At 34.7% G+C, this 15,213-nt stretch overlaps 1 long non-coding RNA gene across 1 annotated transcript; it reads left to right on the top strand.

Annotated features, from left to right (window-relative positions):
- Positions 1–7,298: 7,298 nt before the first annotated feature.
- Positions 7,299–13,538, top strand: LOC127549830 (uncharacterized). The gene is made up of 2 exons (XR_007950739.1): positions 7,299–7,474; positions 13,240–13,538. It is a non-coding gene; the product is annotated as an uncharacterized LOC127549830 (long non-coding RNA).
- The last annotated feature ends 1,675 nt before the right edge of the window (positions 13,539–15,213 follow it).

Raw genomic sequence — 15,213 nt, 5'->3', positions numbered from 1 at the left:
CTCTCCCCATATAATTACCTATCTCTTATGCCTTCTCCCCACCTTACCTTCATCTTCTTTTCTGCTTTTTCCTCATTTGTTTCTTACCCTGCCTTCTTCTGTCTTGTTTGATCTAAGCCCAAGTCCTCTATTTTTCTTTCCAAAGTCAGAGGTAAAGGAGAAATTTGGAAGGAAGAGCAGAGAGATAGTAACTATATTAAAATGGGGTAAGAAAAACTGAGAGACATGAGAAGAGCAGGAACATTGGACAAAAGCAGTCTAGAGCTTTATTCTGTTCATGCTGATATTGTAATTCTCATCTCATTGTAGAGGTTTGTTCTTTCTGTTTTAAAAATTACCACTCTTCAATATATTTGGTCAGGGATTAGATGAAGAGTGGAGTCAAAGCCTGCCTAATCCGTTTAGTTCCTCAATACACTCTCCCCTATTTCCTTTGTATAATGGATCCTCTCTAGCCATTTCAACACCTCCCCTTGCTGTTCCTGTGTCTTCTGCTTCTCTACCATCATTTTTCATTGATTCTTTTGCTATTCATTTGATTATTATACTCATTTGGTTAGTAAAGTGTGCTTGCCATCCTGTTTCCTACTGCTACTCATTGTCCTTTAGTGAATAAACAAAGAAGCAGGTATGCAAAACATTATATCATAATTTCTTAAATTAATGAGGAATTCAGGTCCAGAAGAAAATCCAGTAGAAAAATAGGGTTCTGAATCTGTTTTTCAGTGGCTTTATTGATTTCAGGGATTGATTTTTCTTATTGATGACCAAGCAACAAAGTGATTTCATTGTATTTGAGTAGAAGAAAATGGAAAAAACTTCACTGCAAAGCAATGAAAGAAAGGCCATCAACTTGTAATTGTGCTCTGCCCATTCATGCTTTCTCATTCACATCTTATCTCTGTCTCGATATGTAGTCCCCTGTTATCTGTCCCAATTTTATAACCAAAACTGAAATTTTTAGTTAGTAGTAGGACATAGATGCATAGAGATTAAAAAAAAGCATAGAGCTTCAAAAAGACCTGGGTTTTGGTGGTAATTAAAATATTGTTCTTTACCCAGCTTTTGAAACACTGCTAACAAGGATAAATTATGCTGGCACAGGAAGTTCCCAATTTATCTTTCTGTTTGTTTTTAAAACAGTTGCTTAGAATTCAGAATTCATTTTCTTGTAGAAACAATTCAATTCACTTCAGTTCAGTTCAGTTTAGTCTTATCTAATCCAATTCAACAAAACAGTTAGTCATTTGTGTGTACAATACCATAGTGTAAAGGATATTAATTATTTAATAAACATATTATAGTTCCATGATAAGCAATTGCTTTTTTAATCGAGTGACAGTGAAAAAACAGAAGAAACAGAAAGTTTGGATATGATAGTTCCTCTCTTTGCAGTTTTTGGATTTGAGGATAAGATACAAAGACAGATACTAATATTGTAACAAGAAAAGTGCATAGCAAAGTCACAATACAAAGTAGTGTATGAGGCCCAAAGGGAGAAGAAGATCATTATGGAAAGGGAGGAATAGGAATCAAAGAAGGCTTCACAAAGGAGAATGGACTACATAAGAGTAGAGAGGTGAACACAGTGAGTATTCAGAGAACCAAATAGTCCAGTTTTCTTAGAAAATAAAGCATTCATGAAAGAGAGTTATACTATAGAGACTAGTAGAGGTTGGTGGCCGACTGCGAAGGGCTTTGAAAGAATTTGAATTATCTTTACTATGTGTAGGGAGTAACAGAACATTTTTGAACAGAGATGACATAGCCACATCTGTACGTAAAACAGACTTCAGGAAATTCTATGAAGGAGAGATTAGAGTGGAGGAGACTGGGAAAATTGCAAGAATATTATTGTAATAGTTGTCTGAGGTAGTAGAAAGGGTGTTTGTGACATCAAAGGCTGTGAGAATAGAGAAAGAAGGGGAAGAGGTGTCAGAATGTTAGAGATGCTAGACTCCATCCTAGCTGACAAAGCCCAACCTAACCTGTGATATGCACTCCATAAATTTGGAGTGGAAACTCCTAAAGGCACCTGTAATCTTTTTGATTTGGCTCTTCCATTTAATGATGTAGATCTGAACATCTCAGTTCCCATTCATCCTCTCTGACTAATGATGATTTTCCATAAAATCACCATAGCATGTTGGAGTCCTTCTTTATTTTTTCTTGATACTGTAAATTGTACCTGGGATGTGCTTGGGATGTATGCCTATCATCCTTTCCCTTCACTATATGACCAGTCCATTTTCTTTTCCTATCATATATTTCACCATTGACATCTTTGACAATTGTCTTTCAAAGTTCCTTGTTGTTTATAGAGTAGTACATTATTGCATCTTTTCCATTGTCTGCTATATGATATTAATTTTTAATTCTTCAGAGACCATTATCATCCATATTTCAAGGCCATACCACAATACTTAAAATGCATAACAATAATACAAATATATATATTTTTACAAATATAGAATATGCTATTTTTTGGTTTACTTCCTCTTCTGATCCTTGGAATTCTTGAAACTGTCTTTAGTAGTTCTGGTTATCAAGTTATGTTCCACTGCACTGTGGAATACCTAACATTCCAGGCCAGTATTTTATTCTGGAGACAGTAAGAAGCCATTGATTGTTTTTGAGTTGGACAATGATGTGGTTAGACCTATGCCTTAGGAAGATAATTGTAGCATTTATGCAAAATAAGGGTTAGAAAGGAAAGAAACTACAAAGAAGAAAAGTAGAAGTCTATTTTAATAGACCAAATAAGAGTTGATGGGGGTTTGAACAAGGGTGGTGGCAAAATAAATAGAATGGAAAGGATGATAAAAATACACTAGAAGGAGAGTTTCTAAGTCTTGAAAACTGAATGGATATTAGGAATGTGGGAGAGGGAAGAATCAAAGATAACATCAAGAATTTGAAACTGTGGTACTAAGAAAATGGTGGTGAGAAAGAGAGGAAGTCTAGGTTTAAAGTAAAATGGTAATGAAGAGGAGAAGAAGTCTACATTTAAGGGGGAAAAGTTCAATTTTAGCTATCCCAATCTGAAATCAACTCAGATATAACTCATTTGGGATTAAAATTTAAGCAAGATAGGTTTAGATATAGAGATCTGAGAGTGAACTGCATTGATGTGACACATAGATTATCGGAGTGGTTGAGATCACAATGAATGTATAATGAGAGAAGAGAAGACCAAACACAAAGTCTTAAGGGATATTTACATTTAGAGAATGGGAGGAGAATGAGCCAAGAAATATGAAAAAGCAATTTCACAGAAACCAAGGGAAGGGTGAGTATTCAGTAAAAGTTGGTCAACATAGTTAAAATCCATATAAATGTCAAGGAGGATAAAGACTGAGGAAAGGGTAAAGTTTAGTCACTATCATTGGAGATAGTTGTAGAGTAACTTCAGGATTGGGGATGGGAAGAAAGTTGGAAGCCAGATTGCAAATTGTTACAGAAGAAATGTTTTTTGAGGAAGTTAAGGATACTTAATGTAGACCAACAATTATTATAAATCAGGACTTGGCTTATTGCTTTGTTTTTTGCTTAGGCTTAAAAAGGGTTAAGGATGCAGATTAAATTTAAAATTGTGTGTGCATACTCCATCCCCACTCCCACCCCCACTTATTCCCAGCCCAGTTCTTAAACATAAACAGCACACCTTTTAATAGGATAGGAGACTCAAGAAAAAGTTCTGAAGGATATGGGAGACCTTTGTATGTATATAGGAAGGACAAAAGGAGCCTGTAGACAGAAAAACAAAATAGAGATGAGAGGTTCCTTGGGGTGAGTTGGGGGACTATTTTATTTAAAAATATTTTTAATGCCAGAAAATTGAGCTGGCCATTACGTGTGGACATTGATTTTGTAATGTAGGGTCACATATGTTATAATTAGTGTCCAGAGCTTCTTATTTCACAAACACATTGCCTGACCTCTGAAGGCATGGAATGGGGAAACACTTAGAAAACATTCAGTGCCATAGTTCATGATACACATTATGAGAGATCTTTCCTTGAAGATTCTAGGAGGAAGAAAATAGAATTGAAGGAAGACCTAGGGCTAGGTGCCTGGAACACTAGAGGGACAGGAAACATTTTGACTAGGAACTCTGGTACTTGTGGTAAATTCATTTGAGCAGAAATCTGGAGGGAGGAGGGAAGAGAGTTTAAGATATGATAACATCTGTACAAGATTGAGAAAAGTAGAGGTGTACTATGGGACTGCAGAGCTGAGAGTCCAGAGTGTTTAAAGAAGGTATGGTTTAAGGGGTTGAGAAAATCATAGGATCATTGATTTTTGACCTAGAAGGGACTTTTGAAGTTATTGAGTCCAAAACTCTCATTTTAGAGATGGAACAACTGAGGCCCAGAGTCACACAGCTAAGAAGTGTCTAGGATTTGAATCTTGGACTTCCTGACTTCAACTGCAATTCCATTTATCAAGCCACATTGCCTCAAGAAGACTGTAAGCCAGGTATTGAACTTATTAGAGAGGAAAAAGAATGATTTGGAAGTTTTTAGATTACAGCAACAAAGCTCTGGAAAGAATTGTATGCTCAAAAGGAAAAGATGGTTGCTAAGTGATGGTGGCAGAAGAATGGTCTAGGAATGTCAGTGAGAGGCTTGGATAATGCCAATTTTTCTTCCTGTCTCAGTGCCTCAGGGAGTGAGAGAGGAGCCTAGCTTTGGAGAAGTGCTAAGAAGTTTTCTGTCTTTTGAAAAATGCTAGCTATCAATGAACAGTTGAGATGGTGAAAGAAAGGCAAAAAGAACTGTAGGATGAAAGATGATTATTTTTTATTTCTTTGTTTTATAAATAAGTGAAGTTCCAGATAGCATAGTGGAAAGGGAAGGTAGAAAATGTCATAAAAAATCATGGTTTGAGTTTTCTAGGCAGATGTTGGAATGATGACTGGGATATTTGATTTTTCTTCACCATTGATCCACCTAATCATCCTGGGAGAAGAGCATGACAGTCTGGACCTTGGAGGGTATTAACCCAGTACTTCTGCAGGGATGGAGAAAGAAAGAAAACATTCTTCATCCCTATCTTTCTTCAGTTCCCCTCAGATATTATCTCCTGGGGTTCTTCCCAGCTGTCATTCATTCTAGTTCTAGTTGTTGTTTATTGTTTTTATATAGGACATTCAGGCTTGGGATCTTAGAGCTTTACGTTCTCAAAGTTTGGATTAAGTAGCCGAACTTGGCTACTTAGCACAGACATATCTTGGTTCTCCTACCTGACATTTAGGCCTTTGACTCTTGACTGATATTTTTGTTGCTCAACAGGGAAAAGGAAAAGAACATGAAGTTCTCTCTGTGTTCCTTGCAGAAGAGGGGACATTCTCTCTGGGTAAGATTTCGGAACCACTTTTCTAAGAAAAACCATCAATAAGCAGTCAGAAATTTTCCCAAATGTTAATCCTTTCCCTTGAGTCATTCTCTTCCTTCCCCCTCCCCCAAGCCGGAAGTGATCTCCTTTTCCTTGGAATTCCCATGGCTTTCTCTTGATACCCTTCTGAATGTACTTTAACAGTTTACCTTGCATTAAACATATTTTTGTTTTCTTTTTTTCTCCCCCTACTAGACTATGAACTAGCCGTGAAAATAAAATGCATGTGCCATTTATCTTTGTAATCCCCTCACAACGCTTAGTACTCAATAAATAATCTTTGAATAAATGGCTTTTATTAAGAATAAAAATATTAATTTAAATAGTTTTTTGAAAATCTTAATGGTTTTTAGTTGAGAATAATAATAACACATTTCCATCTCTCTTTACCATTACAAAGTGCTTTTCCTTCCCATTTTTAGTAAAGAGCAGCTGTGGAAGTTTTGAAATATCATGAGAAAAATCACTCCAGTATTCTAGGTTGTGAAGAAGCAGGAATCCCTCCATGATTCAATAGAAAAATGTCCTAGTCTTAAAAAAATTACAGTCACATCTGACAGAAGTAAGTGTTAAGGCCCTGGTTCTTTGATGGAATTCATTTTGGTAAATTGAGTCTCCTTTTTAGACATAAATATATGTGGAAGCTAAGTAAGTTTTCTCTGTCCTGATCTAAGCAGTCCTTGCCTTCCTTTGCCTCCTTCAGAAGTGATTAGTATAATTCTTAGTCCCCTGGTGATATTTGATAATATGGTCTTAAGTCTTGGGAAATTCAGCTGTCATGGACTTCAATCAAAGGACAAAAATATTGTTGCCAGTTCCCTGGTTTTGGCATTAGTCTGAGAGCTTCCTTTAAAACAGTGAAATAACTGACATGGGACTTTTTAATTTCAAGATCATTTGCTCTTACTTTATCACAGTCTTCAGACTCAACTCTCTGTCTCCTCCGTAGATCATGGCTTGGCATCCAGGGCAGAGAGGTTTGCTTTTATGTCCCATGGAGTGGTTATGGGTATTTTCCTGAAGGCAATTTATAAAACAAAGCTGAGGTTATGAAAAATGGCCCATGAAGTCTGGAGTGTAATTTCAGCTCTCTGTGAATGGAAGAAGATGAGAGAAAGCCAAATTAATAGTATGCCTTACTGCTTATCAAGACTAAATAAAAGAAATCTGCTCTGACATGGATTCAGGTTGCAAGGCAATAAAAATTGTTTTAACAATGTATGCAGAGGGGTTTTCTTTTGGCCAGTTTTCTCAAAAGGAGGAGAGAACATTCCATTCCTGACTAAAATTTTCTCTCTCACTTATTTTTATCATTTTATTTAGAAGGTTTCTACCCACTCAAGAAATACATGGCCATCACCAATTTGAAAATTTCCATATTATCTAAATGTTTTTGGGGAGATTGTATAATCCCAATTTGCATTGGGAAATGCTTCTATTTTCTCCATACCTTGTCCTTTTGTTTTATAGAAATAGAATTGTGTAAAGGGAAGAACAGACTATGAGGATCTATTCCTAGTACATGCTCAGGTCCTTCCTAGGGTATCATACAGAATATATACAGAGATTCATATGCAGAGATTCTCTTCTTGGTTTCAATCCAACATGTGGAACTACTGGGAGCCAGTTTCTGGCCGTGAGTTATTAAGTTGGTATATTGATATGATTAAATTTTTTTTTCTAACTAATTACAGAGTTGGAAAAATTGATAGTTTGAGAAGTGTTGAATTTGAACTGAGTTCACATAAAAAATTATGAACTTGACCTCACTGGACAGTGAACGATACTAGGAAGGGTAGTTGTGCCTTTGTCCATCTAGGCACTATTTTCCCATGATCACGTGATGACTCTGTTTTTTTTTTTTTTGTGATTTGTTTATTCTTTTCTAATATTAGATTAAAAACCATCCTTAAATGGAATTGCACAGCAGTGACTTTAGAGTTTTGAACATCCATCAAAGTCATTACATGTTCAACTGAGAAGCTCAGAACCTAAGAATGATTACTATTTAGTAATCAAATACCCTTTGGCTAGTCAACCTATGATGTGGCTGGGAGAAGGAAGAGGAAGTTTCAAGGTATTTTGTGTGTGTGTGTGTGTGTGTGTGTGTGTGTGTGTGTATTGTCCTAATTCTGGAAAGCATTTGGAAAGTTAGAGAATTATCTTGGAGAGGAAGTATGAATAGACACTTAACTAGGGTAAAGTAACCAGAACTTTTAACCTCAGGGTACCAAAATTTAGAGGGCATTGATAACATTTGTCCTTAATCAACAGAGGAACAACTAAACTTAACATCTAAATATCGAGAATAATTATTTATGATAGGAAACTACTTTATAAGATGGCATGCTCCTTCCTTACCCCATCTCTAGGACCCACAGGTTTTTTTTTAATTATTAAAGCTTTTTATTTTTCAAAACATATGCATGGATAATTCTTCAACATTAGCCCTTGCAAAATTCTGAGTTCCAATTCTTCCCCTTCTCCCATGTACTCTCCTAAATGGCAAGTAGTCCAATATATGTTAAACATGGTGGAAATATATGTTAAATACAATATATGAATACATATTTATACAATTATCATGCCACACAAGAAAAAAATAGAAGCAAAATAAAATGCAAGCAAAGAGCAACAAAAAACAGTGAAAATGCTATGTTGTGAACCACTCTCAGCTCCCACAGTCCTCTCTCTGGGTGTAGATAGCTCTCTTCATCACTGAACAATTGGAACTGGTTGGAATCATCTCATTGTTGAAGAGAGCCATGTCCATCACATTTAACCATTGTATAATCTTCTTGTTGCCATGTACAATGATCTCCTGATTCTGCTCATTTCACTAAGCATCAGTTCATGTTAGTCTTTCCAGGCCTCTCTGAAATCATCCTGTTGGTCATTTTTTAAAGAACAATAATATTCCATAACATTCATATACCATAATTTATTCAGCCATTCTCCATTTGATGGGCATCCACTCAGTTTCCAATTTCTTGGAAGTTTCTTACCACTACAAAAAGGGCTGCTACAAGCATTTTTGCACATGTGGGTCCCTTTCCCTCCTTTAAGATCTCTTTGGAATAAAAGCCCAGTAGAAACACAACTGGGTCAAAGTTTGATAACTCTTTGGGTATAGTTCCAAATTGCTCTCCAGAATGGTTGGATCCATCCACAGTCCTAGTTTTCCCACATCCTCTCTAACATTTGTCATTATCTTTTCCTGTCATTTTAGCCAATTTGAGAGGTGAGTAGTGATATCTCAGAGTTGCCTTAATTTGCATTTATTTTATCAATAGTGATTTAGAGCATCTTTTCATACAACTAGAAATAATTTCTTTCCCCAAAAATTGTTCATATCCCTTGACCATTTATTAATTGGAGAATAGCTTGAATTCTTATAAGTTTGAGTCAGTTCTCTGTATATTTTAGAAATGGAGTTTTTATCAGAACCTTTGAATGTAAAAATGTTTTCCCAATTTATTGCTTCCCTTCTGATCTTGTCTGCATTAGTTTTGTTTGTAGAAAAGCTTTTTAACTTAACATAATCAAAATTATCTATCCTGTGATCAATAATGATCTTCAGTTCTTATTTGCTCACAAATTCCTTCTTCTGCCACAGATCCGAGAGGTAAAATATCCTGTGTTCTTGTAATTTGTTTATAACATCATTCTTTATGTCTAAATCACAAACCTATTTTGATCTTATCTTGAATTATGATGTTAGGTGTGGGTCAATGCCTAATTTTTGCCATACTAGTTTCCAGTTTTCCCAGCAGTTTTTGTCAAATGAGCTTTTATTTCAAAATCTGGGGTCTTTGGATTTGTCAAACATTAGATTGCTATAGTTATTGACTATTTTGCAGGACCTACATCTTAAGTGAGCTTCTTCTCAGGCCTGTTTTTTCCCCTCAATGTCCTCCCCAATAGTGACATCACAGTTATCCTGGGATCACCCCAAAGGGATGCCTCCCTGTTGTCTCCCTTTTTCAACTGAATTGACCTTTAAAAATTCATTTGAGAATAGAGTTTTCAAGCTGGATGCTTTAGGGCCCAAAATTTCTGGTTTTAACTCAGACATTTTCATTTATAGGAATGTGTTAATCCATGAGGCAAGGCAGTAAATCCTCTCAGAATAGATTTTTTTTTCCCTACTAAATTAGCTCCAAACCAGCTTCTTTCAGAAGGCATTATGTCAAGATAAATGAACTATCCCTTAACAATAGTTACACAACTTGTGTTAGAGTCAAGCAAGGCTTCCTTCTAGGAAAAGTCATGAGGTTTTCTTTATTGTCTTTGCTTTCATTTAAGTCCCCCAGAGTAGTATTGCTATACCTGATATCTGGCAAATGTCTCATTATACTTGGGCAAATTTGGAGGAGAGACAAGTTATATCTTGAAATATCAACTAAATTGGTGGCTCACAAATAGCACAAAATCCCATTTTTCCAAAACATGGTATTTAATTAATTGACCACATTCTATTCCCCTGTAGGGGAGAAGAAGAGGTGTTTTATATTAAAATATGTGACTATAGTCCAGCATGTGGTACACAGCTGCAATCCCAGCTCTTGAGTTCTGAACTGCAGTGGACCTTGCTAATTGGGCGACTAGTTTTAGCATTAATATGGTGACTCCCTTAGAGCAGAAGACCACCAGATTCTTAAGAAGGCGTGAATCAGGCTAAATTGTAAACAGAGCAGGTTAAAGCTCCTGTGGTTATCAATATTGGAAACTGGCCAGCTAGTAGCCCCTGTACTTCCAGCCTGAATGAAAAATGGAGACCCAGGAAAGAAAGAGAGAAGATATGTGGCTATGATATGGGGCTGGACCAAGGGATCAGTAGGAACCAGGAAATACTAATCAAAAATATTGATTCCATATCCTTAACAGAGAGAGAATAAAGATAATAGCCCTAGGATATGATTAATCAATAACAATAAAGATGGAAATTTAAGAGATTATTATGGATGAGAAGAGGAAGGAGCATATTCCATACTAGGCTGCCATGCTCAAGGTTAGTGTTTGTAGAGAAGCCTAGACAAGAGCCCAGAAACTCAGAGAATGCATCCTAAGGGTTAGACAAGAAACTCTTCAGACATTCTTCCCTTCTCATCCCAGTCACAGGGTATTAAAGGATTTGGAATCTCCAAGAAAACAGATGTATATTCAGTCATCCAAAGCTGTAACTCAAAGTCATTATTTTGCTTACAAATATTCCTGGATATGGTTTCTAGGTTTTTTAGTACTAAAGTTATAGTACACATCAGTTTACCAGTACTCATCATTTTAAGCACTGTGCTAGATACTGGAGATATAAAGAAAAAAATTAAATAATCTGTGACTTCAAAGAACTACATTTTATATATGTACCTAAGAAAATTATGGGCTTTCCAGGGAGCCTAATCATCACAGAATCACAGATTGTTAGAGTTAAAAAGGTTATAGATTTGGGGGAATATAGAACAAAGAACAGAGAACATCACGGCGTTGAGGACAACATAACTGGTTACATAACTGAAGTGTGATTGAAGTGTGAAGTATGAATATGATTGGTTAAAAATTTGGAAATGAGGGATTAGCAATGATTTATTTCTTCCCTTCTGAGACTAAGAAGTACTCATTGTTTGAGTTCAAGATAACTTGGTAGTGTAAAGATAATAGGCCACATTAGGCATCCTCTTTGGACAGCAACCTTTTTTGAGATCTTTCATATGTACCTCTTTTCTACCACTGCCAGTATCTTGGTGCAGTTCCTCACTCTCTCACACCAAGACTAATGCAAAATAATAAATATCTCAGTATCTTAAATCTCTCTCCATTGAGATAATTGAATGGAACAATGATTAGTGGAAGAATTGGATTTTTAAACATAACCCATTACAGGTCAGCTGAATCTCTAAACTAAGTTGAGAGACAAAGACCTTAAGCAGTTATAAGACAAGTTATAAGATAAAACAGTTACAGGACAAAATCAATTAATTGTAAATAGCATCAATTAAATTGATACAGTATCCAATTCAATTATCTCAATTATTTTGAAAGATCTTATGAAGGTAGAAAGGACAGCACTTAACAACTGATTAGATATGCATGTGAGAGTAAGGGAAATGTTGAGCATACAGCTGGATTACAAGCCTGAGTAACTGAGAAAGATGGTGATGTCCTCAATAGTAAAATATAAGTTTGTAAAAGGGGAGAATTTTGGAAGAGACATGCTTAGTTTGGTTTTAAACATGTGGGGTTTATAATGCCTACAGATTATATAGTTGGAGATGGAGAAGGGAAGAGAATATAGATAGTCCAGAGGTGCTAGCTTGGGGCAGGGGAGAGCTGAAAGGTGCAGGGATTGGAGATGATGGTGAGGAAGAAGACATATAACAGGACTGATTTATTTTGCATTTATTTAATTCTTTAAAAATTGGGAATTTTAAAATAATTGTTGGTAGCTTAGAATTGCCTCTTTCAAGAATTGCCCATTCATATCCTTTGAGATTTGGGAAATGCTTATCAATTGGGAAATGACTCTTATTCTTATAAATTTAGACCAGTTATATATATATATATCTTGGAAATTAGACTTATCAGAAAAATCTGCTATAAAGATTTCCCCCCGATTAACTGTTTTCTTTATAATTTTAGCTCCATTGATTTTGTTTGTAGAAAAAACTTTTCATTTTATATAATAAAAATTTTCATTTTATCTTCCAAGGTCCTTTTTATTCCTTATTTTCTTTGTCATTAATTCTTCTTCTATGCACAGATATAAAGGGTAATTGATTTCCTATTCTAATTTGTTTGTAATAAGACATTTAATCTATACCATAAATATGTATGTATACATGTATACAATACATAACTGTTTTTGTATATAATATATAAGACTATACATGTCTAATAATATACATGTGTGTATAAGATAAACAACATATGTTTACATGTAAATATACATATTATATGCATATATATATATACACACACATATATAATATAGATAAAATATTTTGGTATACAGTGCAAAATGTTGGTCTATCTATACCTAGTTTCTGCCAGATTGCTTTCTGATTTTTTCAGAAGTTTTTTTTTTTAAATATTAAGTTATTACACTAGTGATTAGGATCTCTGGCTTTATAAAAATACACGCCACTATGCTTTTAAAATTTTTCCTATGTGTTATGTTTCACTAATCAAACTATTTCTTAACCCATGCCCAACAGTTTCCTTATATGTTTTGAAAATATAATATTTCAAGTTAAGCCTCACACACTAACTGTGTCTCCCTGGGAAGTTATTTCTCAGTTTGCTTTAGTTTCCTCAATTGCAAAATTGGAATAATAATAGCACTTACCATTCAGGATTATTGTGATGATAAAATGATATAATATTTGTTAAAAGTGCTTAGCACAATGCCAGAGACATTTGTTTGTGAGGTTTTTTTGGTCAATATTTAATTGATTTTTGTAAAAGTGTCATACATATCTGAGTAATATGTACACTCCTATTCTCATTTGATAATCGACAAAGGTAATCAACAACATACTTTTTAAAAAATTCTATTCAAGTTATTAAGTTCTTTATTTTTTTCCTTTTGTTAGATTTATTGAAGTCTGAAAAGTCTTAGGTCTTCAGATTCCCCTCCTGTTATATTATGCTAATTGACAATTTTAATGAATTTTAAATCAGTAAAGCATCTTAATTTTTCTTGATGGAATGCTGGCAACGTTTGCAATGCAAGAGGAGTTTCAAATAATTGAGCTTAATACCTAGTCAACAAGAATAATTAAACTAGAAAGTACAACATCATATGGGTCATTTTCCACTCTGACAGTTATACTATTTATTTTCTAGAAAGCAGCCTCTTGAGATGACTTCTTCTAATGTACTGTAGTCTCCATCTTGGTAAGCCATGATTTCATCTTTATCTTCCTGCCATGAGATGATAACCTGAAGAAGTCTCTCTCCTCAAAAGGTCTGACACTCATGATCTCAACTGAATTTTTCCAGATGACCACTCTCAAGAGGAGGAATCCAATTCTTTGCTTGACTTGATAAAAGACATTGACCCTAAATGAGTTGTTCTTATAATATAATTCTGCTGCAAAAGTGTCTGCTCACTTAAAAATAAATTCTTATTTGTGATTTCCAAACCAAGCTATCTCCTTTTCAGCAGTCATCTTTATTTATACACCCCCTTTCCTGCCAGGAACCCTGCACTTTGCCATTAGGACCAACCTGGGCTTTTCTAGATGAGTTTTCACTTTCAGTAATTTCAGGTAATTACCAGAACTCAACACCAATTTTTCATTTCTTTTTTTTTCCTAGTAAAATTATTTATTTTTAATACAAATTGCATTATGAATTATGTTGGGAGAGAAAAATCAGAGCAGAAAGGAAAAACTATGTGAGAGAGGAAAAAAAATAAAAAATGAACATAGAATGTGTTGATTTATATTCAATCTCCTTAGTTATTTTTCTGGATGCATATGACATTTTTTTGTCCAAAGTCTATTGTGATTGCTGCTTTGGATCACTGACCCCCTGAAAAGAATTAAGCCTTTCATAGTTGATCTTTGCACATTCTTGCTGTTATTGTGTACAATGTATTCTTGATTCTGCTTGTTTCATTCAGCATCAGTCTTAAATCTTTCCAGGCCTTTTTATAATCAGCTTGTTCAACATTTTTACAGAACAATAATATTCCATTACTTTCATATACCACAACTTGTTCATCCATTCCCCAATTCATGGACATCTACTCATTTTCCAATTATTTGTTACCACAAATAGAGCTACTTCAAACATTTTTACATTTGTGGTTCCTTTTCCCTTAATGATTTCCTTGGGATACAGATCCAGTAGTGGCATTGCTGGGTCAAAGGGCATGCACAGTTTGATAGTTCTTTGGGCATAGTTCCAGATTGCTCTCCAGAATAGTTGTATCATTTCACAATTCTACCAACAATGCATTAGTGTCCCAGTTTTCCCATATCCCCTTCAATATTTTTCATTATCTTTTCCTGTCATCTTAACCAAACTGAAAAGTGTGAAGTGGTACCTTAGAGCTAATCTAATTTCTCTAATCCATAATGATTTGGAGCATTTAAAAAATATAACTTTAGATGGTTTTAATTTCTTCATCTGAAAATTGTCTATTAATATCCTTTGACCATTTATCATTTGGGGAATGACTTGTATTATAAATATGACACAGTTCTTTATATATTTTTGAAATGAAACCTTTATCAGAAATATCATCTGTAAATATTTTGCCCAGTTTTGTGCTTCCCTTTTAATCTTGTTTCTGTTGGTTTAGTTTGTGCAAAATCTTTTTAATTTAATGAAATCAAAACTATCCATTTTGCCCTTCATAATGGTCTCTAAGCCGTCTTTGGTCATAAATTTCGACACCAATTTTTCAATACAATATTTCCTCCTTTCCCCAAACAGCTGCTTTTCATTTTCCTAGGCTCCCTATTAGAATATAAGGGTGTTGTTTGTTTGGTTTGAGAGCAGGAACTATCAAAATTGTTTATATTTATATACCTATTACTTAGCACAATGTCTGGCATGTAGTAAGTGCTTAATAAATGCTCTATCTATTCAATTATTACATTTCTATCATCTACATATCCATCGATTATTAATTATCTATTACCTATTATATATCCATGTGTCTATCATCTATCTGGAAGACATATTTGTACTATTTGTAGAGAATACATTAAACAATCTAGTTATAATTCTGATAGTTATCCAGATTACCAAAGCCCTCAACCACTGTATTTCTTGCCTCCAAACTAGGCTTGTTATTCATTCCTAAAT

This window comes from Antechinus flavipes, chromosome 1, assembly GCF_016432865.1.
Source record: "Antechinus flavipes isolate AdamAnt ecotype Samford, QLD, Australia chromosome 1, AdamAnt_v2, whole genome shotgun sequence".
NCBI classification, from domain to species: Eukaryota; Metazoa; Chordata; class Mammalia; order Dasyuromorphia; family Dasyuridae; genus Antechinus; species Antechinus flavipes.
Note: the sequence above shows the minus strand (reverse complement) of the source record. Positions and strands in the feature narration are given on the sequence as shown.